The 20238-nt window shown below is 38.9% G+C and overlaps 1 protein-coding gene across 2 annotated transcripts in view; it reads left to right on the forward strand.

Annotated features, from left to right (window-relative positions):
* Positions 1–691: 691 nt before the first annotated feature.
* Positions 692–20238, forward strand: part of LOC121506876 (synaptotagmin-2-like) — a 63239-nt gene continuing 43692 nt past the window's right edge. For both annotated transcript variants that reach the window (XM_041782853.1, XM_041782855.1), the window contains exon 1: positions 692–956. The gene's annotated coding sequence lies outside the window, so the exon portion shown is untranslated. The remainder of the gene's footprint in view (positions 957–20238) is intronic.

Here is a 20238-nt window from a genome sequence, read left to right on the forward strand (position 1 = left end):
AGCTCACCCCACCTTCTGCTCTCTCTTGAATAATTCACGACTTACATGTTAGTCGCCTGTAAACAAAAAAGGGAAGAACTATTTTCCTTTTAATGCTACTGCTGCTGAATCTGCAGGAGCTTCACATCAACTGCTGCTGTAAAGAAAAAAAGAAAAAACAACTTCCCATCTGCCTCTATACTGCAGCAAAACCAGCCCAGGCAGACCGGTAACACCCCCTCACCCATCCTCCCCTCTCCTCCTCCCTCCATTTCTAGCCTCTCTGGTCCTCACACCTCACTGCACACTCAGGTTCCTGCAGAGTTCCTGCAGCAGAGAGACATAGGTTCTCAAATCGAGCTTTGTGAGAGCCACTGCAGACTGCTGGTTACCATCCTAACCTCTCTACTCATCGATCCCCCTCCACTCCTCTCCCACCACCCTCCTTCTCTGCCTCCTTTTTCCTCCTGCGTCTAATTCTCAAAGCTCAGCACTCCCTGTCCGCCTGTACTGAGGGGAAAAGTGATAGAGCAAGAAAGAAAGGAGGAAAAGGAGGAGGAGCGGTGTTGTTAGTGCGCCACAGAAAATCTAACCCCCTCCCTTCTGTACCCAATTGATGACAAGGAGGGTTTTTATTGAGTCCCTCTTCAGCCAATGAGCGAACATTGCCGGGAAATACAGCAGAGGAACTGCACCGGCACTGATGCTTGTGCTGATTTCAGTGTGTTAGAATAATGTTAATCTGTGTGAGTGTTTCCTTGAAGTGAACACACCTCTGCAGCATCAAGGAAAGTCCTTTTTCCTTCCAGGGGGGAGGTGACACTTGGACGTACAGCAGTGCTGTTTGTTTTGAGATGTCTTTAAAAAGTGGGATGAAGCAAAGTGCAGATTTTTAAGATACTGTTCTTTCTCTCTTCTTCCTGAGTCTCTTCTCTGCATCCACTCCTTCTTCAGGAGGCAGCACATCTCTGTTCAGGGTAAGCAGCCTTTTCTTTCTCTCCGTCCAAAACAGCATCATCGGTTTAATGGGTCTGTTCTGCGTGCCAGGTTGTCACAGAGGCACCTAGCCTCATTACGCTGTTCTGTCTGAATGAGAGGGAAAAAAAGCTCTGCATAGAGAGAGAAAGAGAGAATAAATGGCTCTGGGGTAATTAGAGCAGACAGTGTTAGCTGGTCGACTCTTGTTTTAATACAGAGAGTCTTAAAGTCAAAGCAAATCTGCAAGAGTGGAACTTTTACAGCATGCAGGTAAGTCCTCATGGCTGGTGCGTAGTGCTGCAGTATAATGTTACATATCAGAAACAAACGTGTGTGTGACGGGGGAACTTGAGCTGGGGATTTCTTGCACTTAACATACTAGTCAAGCCAGTTTTGATAGTTTCCTACTCCATGGATGCACAGAAACTGATTAAAAGTATGTTTGATTTTTAAACACATAGACATGAATCACCCTTTAAAAACATAAATAGTTTGATTTAAACCAACATGAATGGGATTTTTTTTACCCCCTTTTCCATCTTTATTTCCTCTCTGGGGCATTTTTTATAACAGCATGTCAGTCTCTGGATGGATGATGAGAGTCAGCTCACTGTTGTACAGTGAAAGCTCTCAGCGAGAGTGAATGTGTATGTGTGCAAAGTCAAATGTGCTGAGCCTGCAGGAGTGAAAGGCCCACATAAGAGTCTGCAGAGCTCACTGTGTTTATGGGAAACTGTTTCGCCTTAATAGCGATTAAACTAATGAATTTATACTATTATTACAGCCTTTCTTTAGCTGCGTTTCAGTGATATATCCACCCGACTGGCTGGAGTGGAAGGTGGTAGTCTCATTAACCTGCGGTTAAATGTTGCGCATTGGCCTCTGATGGACACTGATTACATTCTAGCCTGGAATTTGTTACTATGTCTTGTCATTTAAGCAGTATGCACTCTTCTTTTGGCCTCACGGATGTCTCCCACATGGATATTTCTCCATTTTTTGTCTTATTGATCACAGAGAACTCCATTTCCAGGCACAGATTTAGGTGCATGATGCCATAAGTTCCCGTGCTGATTATGATGCAGTAGTGTGAACAGAAAGGTGATGCAGTGTGGTCTTTGGTCCCTGGGGGTGTTTTGAGTACATGACGGGGACATTCCTAAGCGTGTGAGCCAAATGAGTAAATGAGGACTTCCTTTTTGGCATCAGTAGAGGTGAAGTGAGGGGTGTAGCTGCAATACATCCATACTCACACAGACGAATACTCATTCTGACTCATGCAGCTTCTTTAGCACTACATTCTGCTCTGTGTACCTGCTGTGGTGCATTAAGACCTGCAATGCATAGTATATGGTTGGATATAAGAGGTTTTCATGTATCAGACAGCCCAGTTACTGTACAGTGAATGTATGACCTAAGAATGATAAGATTAGGGCTAAATTTAAAACATATTTAGAATGTTTTCCCTTTATTTCCACTTGCATCACACTAAATAAAGCACTTGCATAAAAGACCATTTAAAGTTTACTATTTTATATTGTATTAACTGTGTTTTCTCTCTGTTTTTATCATTTTGCATCTAAAGCTTTGCCGTTTGTTTTCTTGCTGTATTTGCAGTGAGCAGGACACTCAGGGATGATTAATCATACTGCACAACTCTGCAGCCTGTGCTTGGTGTTTAGTGTTAAAGTCAGCGTTACATTTCTTTGATTAGACTAAATGCTAGGTAGGGTAAACATATACTGCCTAATACTAGCTCTTTTGCATAATGGCTTTAATAATCACATAATCAAAATACATCTGTGCATCCTCACAGAGCTACCAGAATGGCTGAAGCTTTGCGCCCTTGCGTTGTCATTCCCTGAGGCCAAATGTGACTTCTGCGCATACTTGTCTTCTCTAGGGGTGTAACAATATTTGCATTCATCCCAAACGGTCATGATTTAGAAGTTATACTTTCTGTCACACAACAAATACGTCTGAACGGAGAAAAAAGGCATTTGCACAAGGCCTCTATCCACAGCCCAATCCAGGTGGCGGTAAAGCTCGTAACAGTTTGCTAACTGCTTTACTAAACAACAAACAAAGAAGATGCAGGCACAGCAAAACCCAAAAAGAAGAAAATGTTCATACAGTAGCAACCAGCAAGAAGACAAGGCAGAGCTGCAAGACCTGTCAGGTTCTTATATCTCACCTCAACTTGTCTGTGCTGTTTTCACAACAGCCGCTGGATGTGAAAGCAGAGAGGATCGTAATGTTACTGATGCTAATTTTAAAGGCTATGTGTGGGTAGACAGTAGTAATGTTAGAAGTGCTCAAGCCTCATTGCAGTGTCCCTTCTCATGTTTACATAAACCAGTCTGTAGACTTTTAGTACAGCTTATTACTTAAGACCCCTACACCTGTTGCTCTTTAACAACTATGTGACCACACTCTTTATAAATCATAAACAGAGCGACGCCTGCGATCAAGTACAGGCAGACAAGTCAAGTACACTGATTTAATTCCTGACCATAGACTGTAGAAAGAATATGACAAAGCCTGTGTGACGTCAGCTGTTTGATTACCATAGGCAGACCCAAAGAGCTTTTGAAGCTAATCCGCAGCGGCTTCCAGATTGAAATGGCTGCCTCAACTGAATTTTGGATCAACCTAACAGCCTACTAATCCGACTTTCTGTCAGCTAGCTAGTATTCTGGTTGACAGAAAGGTAGCGTCTGCCTGTCAAGCTATCTGTCAATCAAATGAGATGTGCTAATCAGTGCACAGTGAGGATTTCCCTCAGTATAATTGAAATGATTGTAGTACAAAAAATTGAGCTAATGAAATATATTTGGGTTTTTTTTAACCAGGCTGTAAACCAGTTTATTTCTAAAAAAAAAAAAAAAAAAAGTCCTCTATGCATCATTACACCTCTGGTCTTCACCAAGCAATTATTATAGGTGCAGAAAACCAAAGCCAACACTACATTTTGCAGTACTGAGAGCGGCCACTAGAGGCTTTTCCCAGAAGAAGGTAAATTCCCATAGAGCCCCTGTGCATGTAGAGGCTTAACCTTACAATAGAGAAACCCTTTATAAACAAATGCAAAAAAATATACACAGTTTTAACATGCATGTAAGCTGTCTCTAGGTCTTATTGTAATTTTTCCTAACTTTTTCTACGCAGACGTTTTCTTTTATCAGCAATAAGTGACTGTTATAAAGTCAGTGCTATTCAATCCCTTTTTGCCCTGCAAGTCCGCAGTTCACAAGCTTTCTTAGTATTTTTCCCTCAAAACTTTTCCAGTCAGTTAAACTACAAACAGAATTTTGGACACTTATTACATATTCCATGTTTTCTTAGTAGAAAACAACATGGCTTAAGCCATTTTCACATGCACTGCTGAAGATTTTTTTCAAAATTTCAGGCTCGGTGCCCCTGAAATCTGCCAGAGCTGCTTGTTTATACATGCAGCTCACAGCATGAGGCTGCCACTGGTGGATCACTATTTATCAATGCTGCATGTATTTCTACTTTCCACTTCACAGTTTCAACAAAAGACAAGAGAAGAACACACTGGTGAGCAGAAAACACAAGGAAGTAGTTTTAAACTAGAGAAAGAGATTGCACCCGCTGTTTGGTGGTTGCAGTATATAAACATCATGGCCCATGAAACATTAAAGCACATCATTACAGAAGCCCTGGAAGGACATGCATTTATTCTGTTATACTTTATTTCCTTAACCTTGCATAGCAGATGGATACACCCATTTCCGTGTTTCTCACTGGTGACTCCATCTTGCAAAGCTCTTGTCTGAACCATTTGGGCCTGGTTAGAAAGTGACAGGACCAATCAGCGACGAGGGGCAGTGCTTTCAGGCGCGGCAGAGTCGTGACATAAGCAAGCAGCGAGAAGAGGCCGGTGCAGATATGGCGGAAGACATTAGCGTGGATGCTGCTAGAGCCTAAGTTGTATCAGAACTTGATGGCATTTCTTCATTAAAAGAACAAAGAACAGCAGTGAGCTGTTTTCTTTTCAAAAACGACAAAAGCCATGTACTGATATGTCTACAGGTTTGTGTTATGCAGTTCTGTATGGAGTTTGCATCTCGGTAACAGCCACGTCAAGTGTTTTGTTGCTCCGATTGGCCTGTAAAGATGTGACAGACGGAACGTTCATCCAATCACCCTCCTTTTTTCAAAGGCTCTGCCCTTTGCCGAATTCTGTGTATGACTGGTTTCCCAGATGGATGTGTGAAACACATCCATCTGGTGTCTCAGGTTATCATTTCCCACAGTAGCAGGTAAATTCTGGTTGTTTTCATAATACTCTAAGAATAAAACACACTGTCATGGGAAAATCAGCTTTGCTATCACAAGATGATGAGATAAATATGCGGAAATCTCTAGAAAACTGCCCAACATTTTTTCCAGGCACCTATTTCCATTGAACAGAGCTCTGTGACCAACTTTAGCATCATGACTCACCAGTTTAGAACCACTGATTTAAGTCACATCTATGCATATGCATCATTAACAACAGGCAGAATATTTGTTTCCATTCAGTTCCATTCTTTGCACATAAATTAAGGAAGGATAAAACATGATCTTTCTGTCCCACTTTGCATCCAAGCTTCATGTGCATTCAAACCTGAGTGACTTTGGCTGCTGTGGTTTCAGTCGGGACCAGCGGTGTTCCTATCCTGCTTGCACTGCTCACATCCAGCTCAGTGAGATGCAAATATTAGTTGCAGCAGGGAATGGTCATTCAGCGCATGTCTGACCAGGCCTTAATATTTAATAGACAGATCTTGCAGTTATACGGAGCCCTCTTTGAGAAGTTTCCACATTACAGCCCCTCCTGGGGAGAGGTGAGCTCGCCCAGAGGACTTCTGCTGCTTGATGGTTCATGAAATGGGATTCTTTGCTGCAGCCCATAATCCCATCCTCACTAAACTGAGCTCTCCTTCTTTCACGGGCTGTCGAGTGCATCAATGAACACAAAGCACACAGTTGATGTTTTCAATTTATTCTCTACAAGCACTAATGCTACAGTCCACACACTGATCCTGGTTGATGTAATGACACCGTGATATGTTTGTGTTCAGAGACGTTTTGACATCTGTCACAGCGGTGTCAGGGGAGATTTTTGGTGGACTTGAGAGGCTCCCCCTGAAAGTTGCTGAGCTGATGTCTGCTCCTGCTGCAGTGCGTTTTTTTTTTTTTTTGTCCATCAGCACAGCACTTCCCTGCCTGAGGATACACTAGATTTGTTTAACCTGCCTAGAGAAGACGGGGTGAATCATTATACGATTTAGTGTCCAAACCTCTGGCCGTTTTTGACTTCAGCTGTTGTCAAACTGCCATAAAATGTCTGCTTACCGATGCAACTGCAGTTTTTGTATCAGGATTAAAATGAAAACTTTGACCTGGTGGTTTTATTCCTCAGTGAGTTTAATAATTGCTTGTGTTGGTTTCAACCATTGACCTCCAAAATCTAAACATTTAATCCTTGAATCAGAGTGTACAGTTTTGCAAAGATTGAAGAAAACCCTTTAAGTATTAGTGAGGTATTGCTTTCTCAAGCAAGGGATGAACATGAGTCCCACTGACCTTAACTCCTGACCACTGACCTCTAAAAGCTGATCAGGTAATTCCTGAGTCAGAGTGGACATGTGCACTAATTTTGAAGAAAATCTCTTCAAATGTTCCTGAGATAATGTGTTTACAGGCAAAAGATGATCACAATACCCAATGACCTTGATCTTTAAACTTAAAATGCTGTAAACACCAAAACCTGCTGATGCATGATTGGTCAAAACAACTCATGTTACAAATGTACTACTAGCAGAAACAAGTGAACACACCCTGTGTACATGTGCTACTTTTGTTTTTAAGATTCTCTTTTATGTCAATTAAACTAAATATTTATATGATTCTGACTGCTGTAAAAAAGTCAAGTCAAACTCTGTATAACATATTTCACACAGAGATCAGAACAGTATGCCTACAATCATTCAGTTAATCAATTTTACTTTCAACAGCACTGATTCTTTACTTCTGTTATCTCCTTTACAAACAATTCTAGACCACACACTCTGTATTATTGACTAGGGTTGTAAATCACCAGTTTCGATATTTTGGACAATGATACGATATTTTTTCGATATCACAAAATCTGCCACGATACGATTTCAATTCAATTCGATATGGGGCCCAGGATCAATATCAGGCGATTTTATGCAAAAATTTCACATAGTTAGGAAAAAATAGTTTCTGCCATTAAATTATAGACAGGTCTCTGAATTTAATAAAAACATCTTTAACAAAAACAACAAATACCTGATTACCTTTAAATTAGGAACACAATTATGAACATTTATGTTAAAAACATGTTGATTTAAAACAGCAAACATTTTCAGTGCCAAACATTTTTATTTCCTCAAATCCTCAGATCATTCTAAAGCACCAATATGTTTTTTTCTGCAACTCTTTATAATAATGATCAAAATGTTTGGCCTGTGTTCCCATTTTAGATTTTTTTTCTTAAACTTATTCACACACATGTGGACTTCAATATACATTTCTGCTTTATATCAGCCCTTCATACTTTACCCAGGGGCCTATTATTGCAGCAGATAGTTCATTTTTGTAGTTTATTCATCTTATGAGATTTAAATAAGGTTAAATATGGGGCATATAATGTTATAGCAATGAATTATTATTATTATTTTCTTGATCATTGCTACCTTGATTTTAATAAATGGAGAGTTTAGACTGGAGCAAATTTTATTATAAAAGACGCTCTTGTGATGAGCAGCTCCATAACAAGACCGATGCTAGTTAGCATCTTGCAGCTAGCTTGTTGAGGACACTGACTGGGGCGGAAACTGTCAACAGGTGTGGTGAGGGGTGGGTTTAAAATAGCAATGAAGCATCGATTTAGAGCGATGTTTTGACTTTCCATCGATCTGATTGGATCATTAATCAACCAATCAATATATTGATATACATCATGAATCAGTACACCTCTATTATTTACAGTGACCCAGCATTGATTGACTAGGTTTGTATGATTTTGTGGCATAATATTAGTATAAGCAGATGTAAGTCTTAGGAGTGTAAAGGTACGTGTATTCGTACCGTACCGATTCGGTACAGACGTGCACCGAACAAATACATGTGTAGCCAAGCTCACATACAGACAGAAAAGCAGAGCGCAACTCACACTGTCCTGACAACCACAGCAAACGACAGCAGCAGCCTGAATATTCCCAGTAAAAATGTCCTGTTTAGGGACACTTTGTGGTCCAGTAAAATACAACAGTGGACAAAGACAACAACACTAGCTCTGACATTTTTCAGGAGCTGTGTCGCTAAAAGCACGTCGTCCAGCGGACCAATCATTTGAAAACGCTCTACTCAAGATCGCCACTGTTAGGAGGAGGAACAACAAAAAGTCTCACCAGCCAGTTACGAATTTTCTATTCTTTAAGATCTTTTTTTTAATGACAATTGTGCTCTGGCTCTGTGAATCAAATTAACTTTACCTTCAGCTATCAGCCTCGGAGGAGGGGGGGAGAGGAGACTCCTTCATGTCTGCAGCTGTGTCATAAGTAAAGTTATCCTCAGATTTCACAAGGCTCTAACGTCTTTATCCGCCAAGATAGGCTGTGAAAAGTTCTCCAAAAATTTGTAGTAGGTACCATTGGTTAAAAAAGTAATCCATTGCTGAAGTCCGTGTTGAAATCAGCAGGAAAGACGCTAATTTACATATTTAACAAGCTAACGAACGGTTGTATAATGAGGCGTTCAAGTTGACTGGGAAATTTTAGTATTTAAAGAATGAGTATAAATATGTCAATATTTCAATTTAAAAAACCTAGTAAATCAAAAATATATATTTTTTACTAATATTTTTAATCATTGAATAACTTTTGGAAGGAGGTTGCTGAATTATTAATAATTTAAATGTAATTTAGACAGCCTATGTATTTTAATACAATTTAATAAAAAAGATAAAAATTAAATTCTATTTATTTGCTTCAATTACCGTACCGAAAATGTACCGAACCGTGACTTCAGAACCGAGGTACGTACAGAACCGAAATTTGTCTGTACCGTCACACCCCTAGTAAGTATTTCTGGTAATTACTACAGCCAGTATATCAGCTGTACACATTGGCAGAATGTTTAACTGCACCACAATGCTTTATTTAAGGCAGAAAGTGCAAATACACCATAATGCATCATCTATATGCCAGATTGCTTGAATGCCCCATAATGCATCATCCTGCAAGGTGAAGTTGAAGACATTTGAAAATACAGAATGACATGCAGCTTTGTAAATTCAAAGAGAATTTCAACACTTTTTTTGGCAATGTATATCTCAACAATCAGTTGATTGTTAATGAAAAAAATCATAAAATTAATAGACCATTAAACGGATTGTTGTATAAGCTCTACTTAGAATGCACTGATTGACTTTTTAGACAATTGAATGCCAATATCTGACTGCTGAAGCAGCACTAATCAATATTTTGAATTAGCAATAGATCACATGAATGCTTGTAGTAGCTGAGATACTGTTCTTGGTGTCAAACCTCTGTTGACTCTGCAGGGCATGTTTTAATGCACAGTGAGAGCTCAGTGTGGTGGTTTTTATGTTGTGTAACAGTGGTAGTCCGGTTCCCTCTTGTAACTTTGATCAGTACTATTTCCAAGCAGGAAAATAAAACCATAAATGTACTGTACACTACTCTGCAGGCAGATCATGTATGCACGGTATTTTCATGGTTAAATAAATAATTCATGTTTTTAGATAATTATTGTAACATACTGCACTGGTATGCCTCTTACCTCAGTGTAGACTGCAGACGTCAGTGGAAGTTAAAGCTCAACCTCGGTATTCTCATACAAAAGAGGATCAGTATTTTTCAGCAGATCAATAAAAAGCTTTTCATTGATGAATTGGTATGCTTAAGAACCAAAATAAGCAGCAGAAGTCAGCTTAGCTTGTGTTCTTTGTATATCCATCCACATGCTGTAATGCTGTGAAGAGAACAAATGGAGAAACTGATGTCAGAGGACATAAAGGAGCATTTCAACTCTTTAAGTAAAGTTGGGGCCTGTTTCCACAGACATTTTTTTTTCCATTTGCTTATTTTCAATACAAAACTGATACAGTTTCAGCAGACAGCATCCTGAGTCCAAAAAAACTCGATCGGCAACAGCTGGGGTTTTTTCAGAGTGCTTACTGTACCCAAGGTTGAAACAGTTAAACTTTAGTATTACTTCTAGTGTGGGCATCAAGAGGCCATTTACCTTAACCCTCTGACGACAGACAAGAATTGATGCAGCTTATAATATTTTTGATAACTTTTAAACCACAAATTGTAGCCTCTTACTTTTTTTCCTCTTGGAGGTCACCGTTTCACCTTTCCAATGACTCGACCCATGTCTCAGCAGAATTATTCTTTATGTAACCATTCATTCATTATTTGATTTTTAGGCTATTTAACGTTCATTAGATTATGAATTTTATTAGACCAATCCTTTTATAGTTTCACACACACAATGGAAATTGTTTTTCTAGTTAGTAATTTAGGAAAATATTAAAATCATAAAACAATAATCAAACCTCTTATTCGTTAATCACCAGTCTGATATAAACTTTATTGACCTCATGACGGATCTAAGACATGTTTATTAATGACAGACTCCTGCTGTCAGACTATAATTCTGAGTGAGTATTCTCCAATGAGAGGGCGTGCTGTTCTGTAACAAGATTTCTAGGAAGCCTGCTCTTCGTCCTCACTCATCTGTTCTCAATTCTCTGTCCTCTTTCTCCTGTCCTCTGTCCTCTGAGAACTTTAAGAACTTTGGGACAGCCCTTGAAATGATGGGTCAGAAAATGCTTCGGTTTGACAGAGGAAAGATCATTTAAGAGACCTAAAAAATATCCCATGTCTCCTCTTTCTCACTAGCCAATCAAAACCTTGAAGAGGTGGGATTTTCTGGTATATGCTATTTTTACCACTCTAGCAAAGTAGTGTTAGCTCTGGCAATCTATTTAAATCGAGTCTTATCCTTTTAACAGACTGTTACATAGTTTAAGTCTAATTTTAGTCCATTAAAAGTTCTTACATTTTAGTTTTTACTTTTAGTCGAGGCATTTATTTTCTGAACTCATTAAACCATGTCTTAATAGTTCTTGCTTTGTGCACTGGGGCACAGTCATGTAGGAATAGAAAAGGGCCTTCCATAAACTGTTGCCACAAAGTTGAAAGAAAAGCATTGTCCAAAATGTCTTGGTATGCTGAAGGATTAAGATTGGCCTTCACTGGAGATAAGGGGCCTAGGCCAAACCAAAGAAAACAGCCCCATACCATTATCCCTCCTCTACCAAACATCACAGTTGGTACAAGGCAGTCAGGCAGGTACTGTCAAACCCAGACTCGCCTATCTGACTGCCAAACAAAAAACAAGATTGATCAGTCCACAGAACGTACTTTCACTGCTCCACACTGTGCACAGCTTATGGGCTCACATTAATGCCAGTGAAAGTTCAGAACTCTTCAGCTATGGAATCAGCGGAGTGTTGGCGACTTTTACACACCATTCGCCTTAGCAGTCATTGACCACACTGTGATTTTATGTAATCTGTTTTGTGGCTGAGTTGCTGTTATTCCTACACACTTCCATTTTCAAATATCCAGCAGGGATGAAATTTCACAAACTGTCTTATTATGTAGATAGCATCCATCACAGTACCACACAAGTTACTGAGCAGAAACGGCCCATTTTGTATCACCAGTGTTTGCAAATGGAGACTGCATGGCTAGGTGTTTTTTATATAGTCCCCTTAATTCAATATTTAACATGTGGCCAAATACTTTTGTCTATATAGTGTACCTTCTATGCACAGTGGGAAAAAAATCATGCATTGTTAATGTCCCAAAGTCCAGCTCCAGAGTTTTCATCACCTTACATATCTATTTTTTTGCTTATCTTAGTCTTGTCTTCCTCAGAGAAAAAAGGAAGTAGACAAGCTTTTTTTAAAAGAGAAATTGATCTGACTTATCTTTTAGTTGGTAAAGTTTCCAGGTCTACACCTGCTGAAAGTGCAAGAAAAGATTCCTTTGAGTTCCTGGTGATTTTTCTGTAATGAAGTAACATGTTAAGCCCAGAGAGCTGTTTAAAGATGACCTTATGGATCCTTTACAGCTAAGCAGAAGTCAACTTTACTAACCTAGCAACTAGGGCTGGGCAATTCATCACAAATTAGATTAAATCGCAACATCGCCCACTGCAATTTTCAAATTGCAGAAGATGCAATATTTCTTTAACCTGAAATTTGTGTCAAAATACCAGATTACAACTTTTTTGGCATTTTCTTCATTTTTGTATGTTTTTCTTATTGAATTCGAGAATGACATAAAAATGATCATCACCTTCATTACAAAAACTCATATCTGATTTGCAATATGAGTAAAAATCATCACAATAACTTATTATTGTTGAGCCCTTCTTTAATGTAATATTGGGTTTGTTTTAAAATAAAATGATTTAATGCTTGTGTTTGTTGGAAAATACATAAGGTGAGGAACTTAGAAATAATCACATATCAAATCGCAGTCACAATATTGGGGGACAAAATCGCAGTTAGATTATTTTCCCAAATCATTCAGTCCCACTAGCAACAATAAGCTGGTGAGAATGGCTCTCAAACTAAGGCTGTGGGCAAGCCAGCCCAAAAAGTGCCGTTAATGGACTCAGGCTCTGAAGCCTTCTGTTGGCTTTAAGAAGTTAGGGTAGAAATATATGTTTAGAACAAAGAGAAAATTACACTTAAGTTTTTTGTATTGGAGGTCCACTTCCATTGACACTAGCAGGATGCTGACAACACTGGAACAATCAGCAGATGTTACCTTTAAACAGGGATGGCCTGCAGACAGGTTACTTTATCAAACATGCTGCAGTGTGCATGAAATCTCGAAGTATGAAGTGCTTCTTTACCATCAGTGGTAGACACTGCACTTGAAAAACTGATTACATAGTGCCCTCAGCTGGTCATAAGGAGTCCTACACCCTAAGCAACTGAGATGCAGAGGCCTGAAAACCGGGGCCAACAACACTAAATGGGATTTTTGATGATGAACTAAAAGTAAAATTAAAAGTCTTGTATTGCCTTTAATGACACGTAGAGAGGGCCTGCATGCCTTTTTGTAGCTTCATGCAGAAAACAGAGCTGTTTTTGGGACTTGCTGATGACAGGATTTCTTAATGATGCCACTTTGTCTTCTCCTCTCTCCGCACTGAACCCTTGACAGATTTAGAAATTTACTGGAGCAGAAAGCTGCAGATGCCCAGAGTGACACATCTGTTTCTTGTTTTTTTGCTTGCTTTTGGACTGTAGCGACTTGAATAATACAGCTCCAAAGTTTCTATACCCACTTCACTTTATGTCTGTTTTAATAAGGCACAGAGGATGGTGAGAAAATGACTGCTCACTGTTTAATTAGGGAGAATCTTGAATAAAAACTGATGGTTCTGCAGCCGGAGGAAAGAGAGGAAATGTAGGAAGTAGTTGCAAAAAGATCAGATAATTACTTAGTGAACTTGTGTCCCTCTGGCTCCTCTTTATTCAGTGTTTTCTCCACCATAATGCCCATAACGGTGCGGTACGACAACACATCCGCCACTGTTGGAGATGTATTCCCTCCTCCCTCCTCCCTCCTCTTGATTTCTAAATGTCACCCTCTCTCGGCCTGATGCTCACTCCCTAAATGCACCAATATCTCGTGTGAGACTGTGAGGCTATTTTCAGCACCATGAGGAAAAAAGGGAGCAGGGTGTGGGTAGAGGTTCAGATCTGTTTGTTTGTGTAAGGGGTGAAAGTATAGGACAAACATTCGGTGCCTATGCTAGAAGGAAAAAGCAAACTGTTTCCTCTGGTCACACTGAGAAGTTCCTGCAAAACATTGTACCATCAGCTCCAGATGACCATATTTGACAAATGTATGCAACTTACTAGACTGCAGTTATTTTCCTGGTTTCAGTTACAGCCATTTATGAGCTACAGAAAAGAAAAACAAACTGAACATGCTTTGTCTCAGTATTGTAACATGAAGAATACAAGGTCTAATTGTCAGAGTCTCAGAGTTTCATATACAGACCTTTGTGGCTAATAATTCCCATTTTTTTAATGATTTGACCACCAAAGGGATATGATTGTTGGCGTTATAGTTGCAATAATTTGCCTTTAAGCTCATGTTCAATAATTATGTCACAGGGGAAATTAAGAGGAAAGATGTTGTACAGTTTATTGCTTTTGTGAGTTTTACTCTTGTGAATTATTTTATTTTCAAGTTGTCTCATGATGTAAGTGGATGGAAATATACTGACATATTGATGCGTTGATTGTTCCAGGTGGACAAGTTTGCAGACATTTGGTTTGTGTGACCTTTACAGAGTTCAAAAGTATCTGGAGAGCTTGATTAATCTGACACACTGGATAAGCTGTAACATATCTATTGCACGGGATATATTTCACATACATGTGGGCAACCACCCATTATCTGTGTTTGGGAATGGTAGAAACTTTGGAAAAAGTAGTAGGCATGCACAGCCCAGTAAGTATTCTGCATTAGGGATGGGAACAATTAATCGATGATCGATTAATTGGTTTTTAAGAATTTGGTCGATTACTGGGAATTTAGTCGATCTCATGTTGGCATTTAATAAAGAGACTAAACACGTCTTACTCTGCACTGCACAACAATATCTACCATCATGACATTGTGAGTGGGTTTTAACAAAAGCAATGAGACATCTTACCCATCAGGGCAAGAGTACCTTGATGCAGACAAGATGGCCGACATACAGCCAATCCATACCAGAAGTCTCAACTGGAAGTCCATACGTCTAAGGTTAGGCTTAGGCATTAGAGCCCGAGTGGTTGGGTTCAGGGGAAGGTGATATATTTGAGATCCAGCACCAAGAGTTAGGCTTAGACTGACAAACACTGACAGCTGAGTCCAACATGAAGAAGAAACTTCCGATTGGGACTTACGGCATGGATTGGATGTATAGGGACGCCCATGTCGGCCATCTTGACTGCAGTTGGGTCCCTCTCCATCAGGGGGCGATTTAACTTAAGGAGAGAGGGAGAGGGCAAATAGAAGAAGTACTGGAGCAGCGCAATGCATTATCTCAATTTGCCTGAAATGCAAAATGAAGAGAGTGAAGCGAAGTGTGGTATGGTACTATTTAACTATTTAAAAATGGCAGCCAACTGAAGCTATTGTTTGATGTGGTTGTTTTGGGGTTTGAATAGTTTTCTTGAGATGCTTACAATTTTTTTTGCGCATCCCCATAATAGGTAATACAATAGACCATGCCTTGTTTATGTTTAAGGCTTTCAAAGGTTGAAAATAAATAAATCATTGAGAAACAGACTCAGTTACCTGTTTTTGTTATGTTATGTTTTTATACATACATAATGATTAATCAATTAATTAATCGTTAATATTATAGATATTTGAGTTGGCAGGTTTCTTCCGAATGCCCATCCTTATTCTGCATAACTTGAGTTCGACAAGTAGCTGCTGTTGTTGTTCACGATCAGTGGAGCCAGTTGATAAATCAGACTCATGCTGAAGTGAGAGATGAGCGAAAACTTTCCTGCTCAGAAAAACTTTCAGTGTGATTGTTTCTCTTCTTTAAAGCTCGAGTATGTAACATTGAGAACCGTGTAGAATCAACTCTACTCCCCCTCCTTTCCTGTTCTTCTCCGTGTTTGAGCTCCCCAGCTCTGCCCCTCTTCTCACATACCTCCTCGCGGATGAGCATGTCCACTGTGAATCGAATACTGGCAGTGGCAAAGCTCTCATGGAGTGATTTTGCTCCGCTTTTCCACTGAAATCAATGGCCGAATTACAGGCAAGAAAACACCCTTAGCATGAACAAATTCTACACAGGACAGGACACCGCTGGTAACTCTGCCATTGTGTCAACTTCTTACTTAGCTGAGAGGCAGAAGTGCATCTACTACCGCGGCCAATAGGAACGCTCCTTCTGACCTGAGCCGTGATTGGCTGTAAGTGCTAGCCTCCTCACCTGTCACCTTTAGATTTGAGTCTCGACTTCGGAACAACCAGGAACCCCGAGGATCTAAGGCTGCGGGTTGGCTCACAGGGGGTTAAAAGTTCTTGTATATAAACTGGAGCCGACCTTTCAGCGCTTTAAAAGTAATGAGTAAAATCTTAAAATCAATTCTAAAACTAATGGAAACCATATGTAAAGATGCTAAAAGGAGGGGTGATGTCTTCTGTTCAAACCAGTGAGAAGCCTAGCCGCTGCATTTTGTACTAGTTGGAGGCGAGAGAGTGATTTCTGGGAGATACCGGAGAGGAGTGAATTACAATAATCTAATCTGAAAAGATGAAAGCGTGAATTAGTTTTTCCAGGTCCTGTTGAATCAGTACTGTTTTTATTTTGGAGACAGTACATAATTGATAGAAGCAAGATTTTACAACTGATTTTATGTGATGATCAAATTAGTTATTATTGTCAAGTAGCCCACCTAAATTTCTGCCGGTGGGTTTGATGTTCGTTGCTGCTAGGGGACCAAGGTGGCTGTTGATGGATGGGGAGTAGTGGGGATTAAACAATATAATTTCAGATTTTGCGTTGTTAAGTTGCAAGAAGTTCTGAGCCATCCAACAGTTTACATCATTTAAACACTCTATGACAGCAGCTAGGCTTCTAGGGTCCCTTATGGAAATGCCACAGCAGTAATGTTGGCTTGACTCTCAGTAATTTGTTGTTTAAGTGTAAAGTAGACAATAGTGGAAGAACTCAAAGGCAGATGACTGAGCTGTGAGAGTTTCATTAGCTGTTCTATTTCATCTGCTCTGCTTTGGTCCCCATAACTAGATCATTCAGAATCTGGATCTCTAGCTGACTCTGCATCTTCACTTCTCATTTCTCCATATCAAATATTTCCTTGCAGTGGGCTCATTGCTGCAAATGGTGACTGCTGACACTGATCATGCTCACATCTTGCTGGAGAGGTTGAGTGTAGTTTTACTGCAAAGCTGAAGCTGTGTTTTCTTAAAGTTAGCAGAAGCGTGAATATTAGTGATTGAACCTTAAAATTCTTATACTGTAAAAGTTAGAAAAGTTTAAAGAAATAAACTCTGAATGCTGAATTTCATTATGTACATATTGGCTCATTGTGGCACAACCATGCTTTATTGAGTCACATAAATATAATAGTACCAACCTTTATGTCCCCTTATGAAGTGCAGCTGTTTGACTTAAAGAATGCAGTATCAATCTGTAGAGAAATGGTCAGTGTATAGTTTTAGTCATTCATGTGTACACCTCCTAATTATGAACTAATCAGATGTATAATCAGTCAGAATAACTCACTGGGTCACCTTTTGATGTTTGTATGCAAAACTTGTGCTTTTCCTGTTATGACAGTCAAAATAACAGAGGCTTTTTTTCCAGCCTCATATCAAGGGATATGATTTTGTACATAAAATATTCAACCAATTAATTTTAATGGGTGCTTTTGTTGCTTAGAGGTTTAGGGTAGCTCTCTCCTCATGTGTCTTGTCATCTCTTTACTCATAAATCTTTCATGGAGGATTCCCAAAGAAGTACATCTTTGAAGCTTTTTTTTTTTTAATTTCACAGTCTGGCTTATTTCTTGATTTTCAGAAAATAAAAGTTACTGATGACCCTGAATTCTTTTTCGTTTTCTGTGTTTTTGTTGTCCCACAGCTCTAATAATGATGTTTGTTTGCTTTGTTGATAAGCACATATTTGGAGCTTATCCTTTCCTTTAGCTGTCTTTTAAGCTGCTTTACCTCTGCTCACTTAGTAATTCCTCTGACAGTGAGTGATGTCACAGCCCTACCATCCTTTACTCAGCAGACACACTCAGTAGCATTATCATGGCAGTAACTCAGTTACAGTGAAAAGCTGCTGTCAAAGCACAAGAGTTTGTATTTGACAGACATCCACCCACTCAGCAGCATCTTAAAGAAATGTAGCCCCAGTATGCACTTTCAGATGAACATATATAGGAAGCAAACATACTGGTGCTGAGATATATAGAGACCAAAAATCATATCTCTGTGTTTTTATCTGAATGGCAATGCATGATGTATATCAATATTTTTTCTCCGCAAAGAAAAAAAAACAATTGTCTAAAAATCCTATACACTGTATAAATTGTCCAAAAATAATAGAAACATTTACATATATTGAATTTGTCAAAAAATGTATGCTCTAAAACACCATGTTTTCAATGTGATAAAATCTCTTATTTCACTGACCAATGGTATGGAAAAAGTAAATAAATATCAGTCATGTTTGTAGCAAAAAGAGACACAGCATCTGCACAAATACATTGGCAACATTTGGAAAAGTGGGTCTAAATTACATAAATATGTTGGCAACATGTGGCAATGTGAGTATGAATGACGCAAGTGTGTTCGTGTCAATAGGCAAAGCCAATAATAATTGCAGGGACACATTGGCAATATTTGGAAAAGTTGGTTGAAATGCACTTACAGCTTTGCAACAATTGGCAAAGGGAGACAAATTGTACAAATACATTGGCACATTTGGAAAAGTGGATCAAAATTGCACACATGCTTTGGTAATATTGAAAAATTGGTCCATAGTCAGGAATTATTGTGGCAGCAGTGGGCAAAGTGAGTATAAAATGCAAAAATACATTTGCAACTTTTAAAAAAAAAGTGGTCAAAATTGCACAAATACTTTGCAAACATTTGGAAAAGTGGGTCTAAATTCCACAAATATATAGGCAACATTTGTAAAGTGGGTCTAAATTGAGGAATTCCTTTAGTAATGCTTGGAATAGCATCTAAATTGCACGCTCGTGTTGGAACCATTTGGAAAAATGGATTGAATTTGCATGAATAGGATGGCAATGTTTAGAAAGCAGGTCTGTCTTGCACAGCTAGGATGACAACATTTGGAACGGTTGTCTGAAATAAAAGATTACACTGGCAACATTTGGAAAAGTGGCTCTTAATTGCACTCTTATGGTGACAACATTTGCTTATGGCAAAAATTTGAAAGATGAGTCCAAATTGCACAAAAATATTGGAAACATTACATAAAGTGGGTCTAGATCGCACAAAAATACCATTTGGAAAAACTGGGTCTAAATAGCACAAATATGTTGCCAACCTTTGGAGAGGGCTGAAATTGCACAAGTCTTTTGCCAATGTTAAGAAAATATGTTCATATTGATGAATTATTTTGGCAGTGGTTGGCAAAGTGAGTATACATTGTCCAATGCATTGGTAACATTTGAAGTTGGACAAATATGTTGGCAATGTTTGTAAAGTGGTTCTTATTTGCACAAATAGGTTGGAAACATTTGGAAGCAGGGTCTGAATTGAAGAATTTCTTCTGCAACATTTGGAAAAGTGGGTCAAAGTTGCACAAATGAGTTGACAGTGTTTGGAAAAAATTGCCGGTATTGAACAATTCTAGGGGAAGCATTGGCAAAGTTTGTATAAATTGCAAGAATCGCTGGGTAACCTTTGAAGAAGTTGGTTGGTTTTGTATAAATACTTTATAAAAATTTGGTATGGTGGGTCTCAATTGCACAAATATGTGGGCAACATTTGGAAAAAATGGGTCTTAATTGCAAAAATAGGCAGGTTATGTTTTCTTTCTGTTAAAAATGAGTAATAAAATACGGTGGGTTATGTTTGGGAAGCAAGTTTATTGCATGAATAGGTTGGCAACATTTGGAATGTGGATCTGGATTGAAGTATTTCATTAGCAACATTTGGAAAAGTAAGTCTAAAATTGCATGCTTGTTTTATGAACATTTGGAAGTAGGGCTAAATTTCATAAACACACTGGCAAAATTTATAAAAATTGTTCCAAATAGCACAGATGTGATAGAAACACTTGGAAAATGGGTTTAAATCGCACTAATATATATGCAACATTTGGAAAAGGGGGTATTAATTGCAGGAATATATTGGTAACATTAAGAAAAGTTGGAGGAACTGGAAAAGATCAATGATTTTTCCCATTCCTGGCCATTTCCACCTACTTTTCCAAATGTTTGCCAATGTATCGTAAGCAAGTAAGAAGGAATTTTTCTGCTGTTTTTTAATATTAAGAGAAATAAATTAGTCAACTGTGGATGTCTAGGTCTCCTATTTTTGCTCCTGTTATCACACAGGAATGAATGCTTCTAAATAGATTCAAATAAATGAATAAATGATAATTCCC

This window comes from Cheilinus undulatus, linkage group 3 (assembly GCF_018320785.1).
Source record: "Cheilinus undulatus linkage group 3, ASM1832078v1, whole genome shotgun sequence".
In the NCBI taxonomy this organism is placed as follows: Eukaryota; Metazoa; Chordata; class Actinopteri; order Labriformes; family Labridae; genus Cheilinus; species Cheilinus undulatus.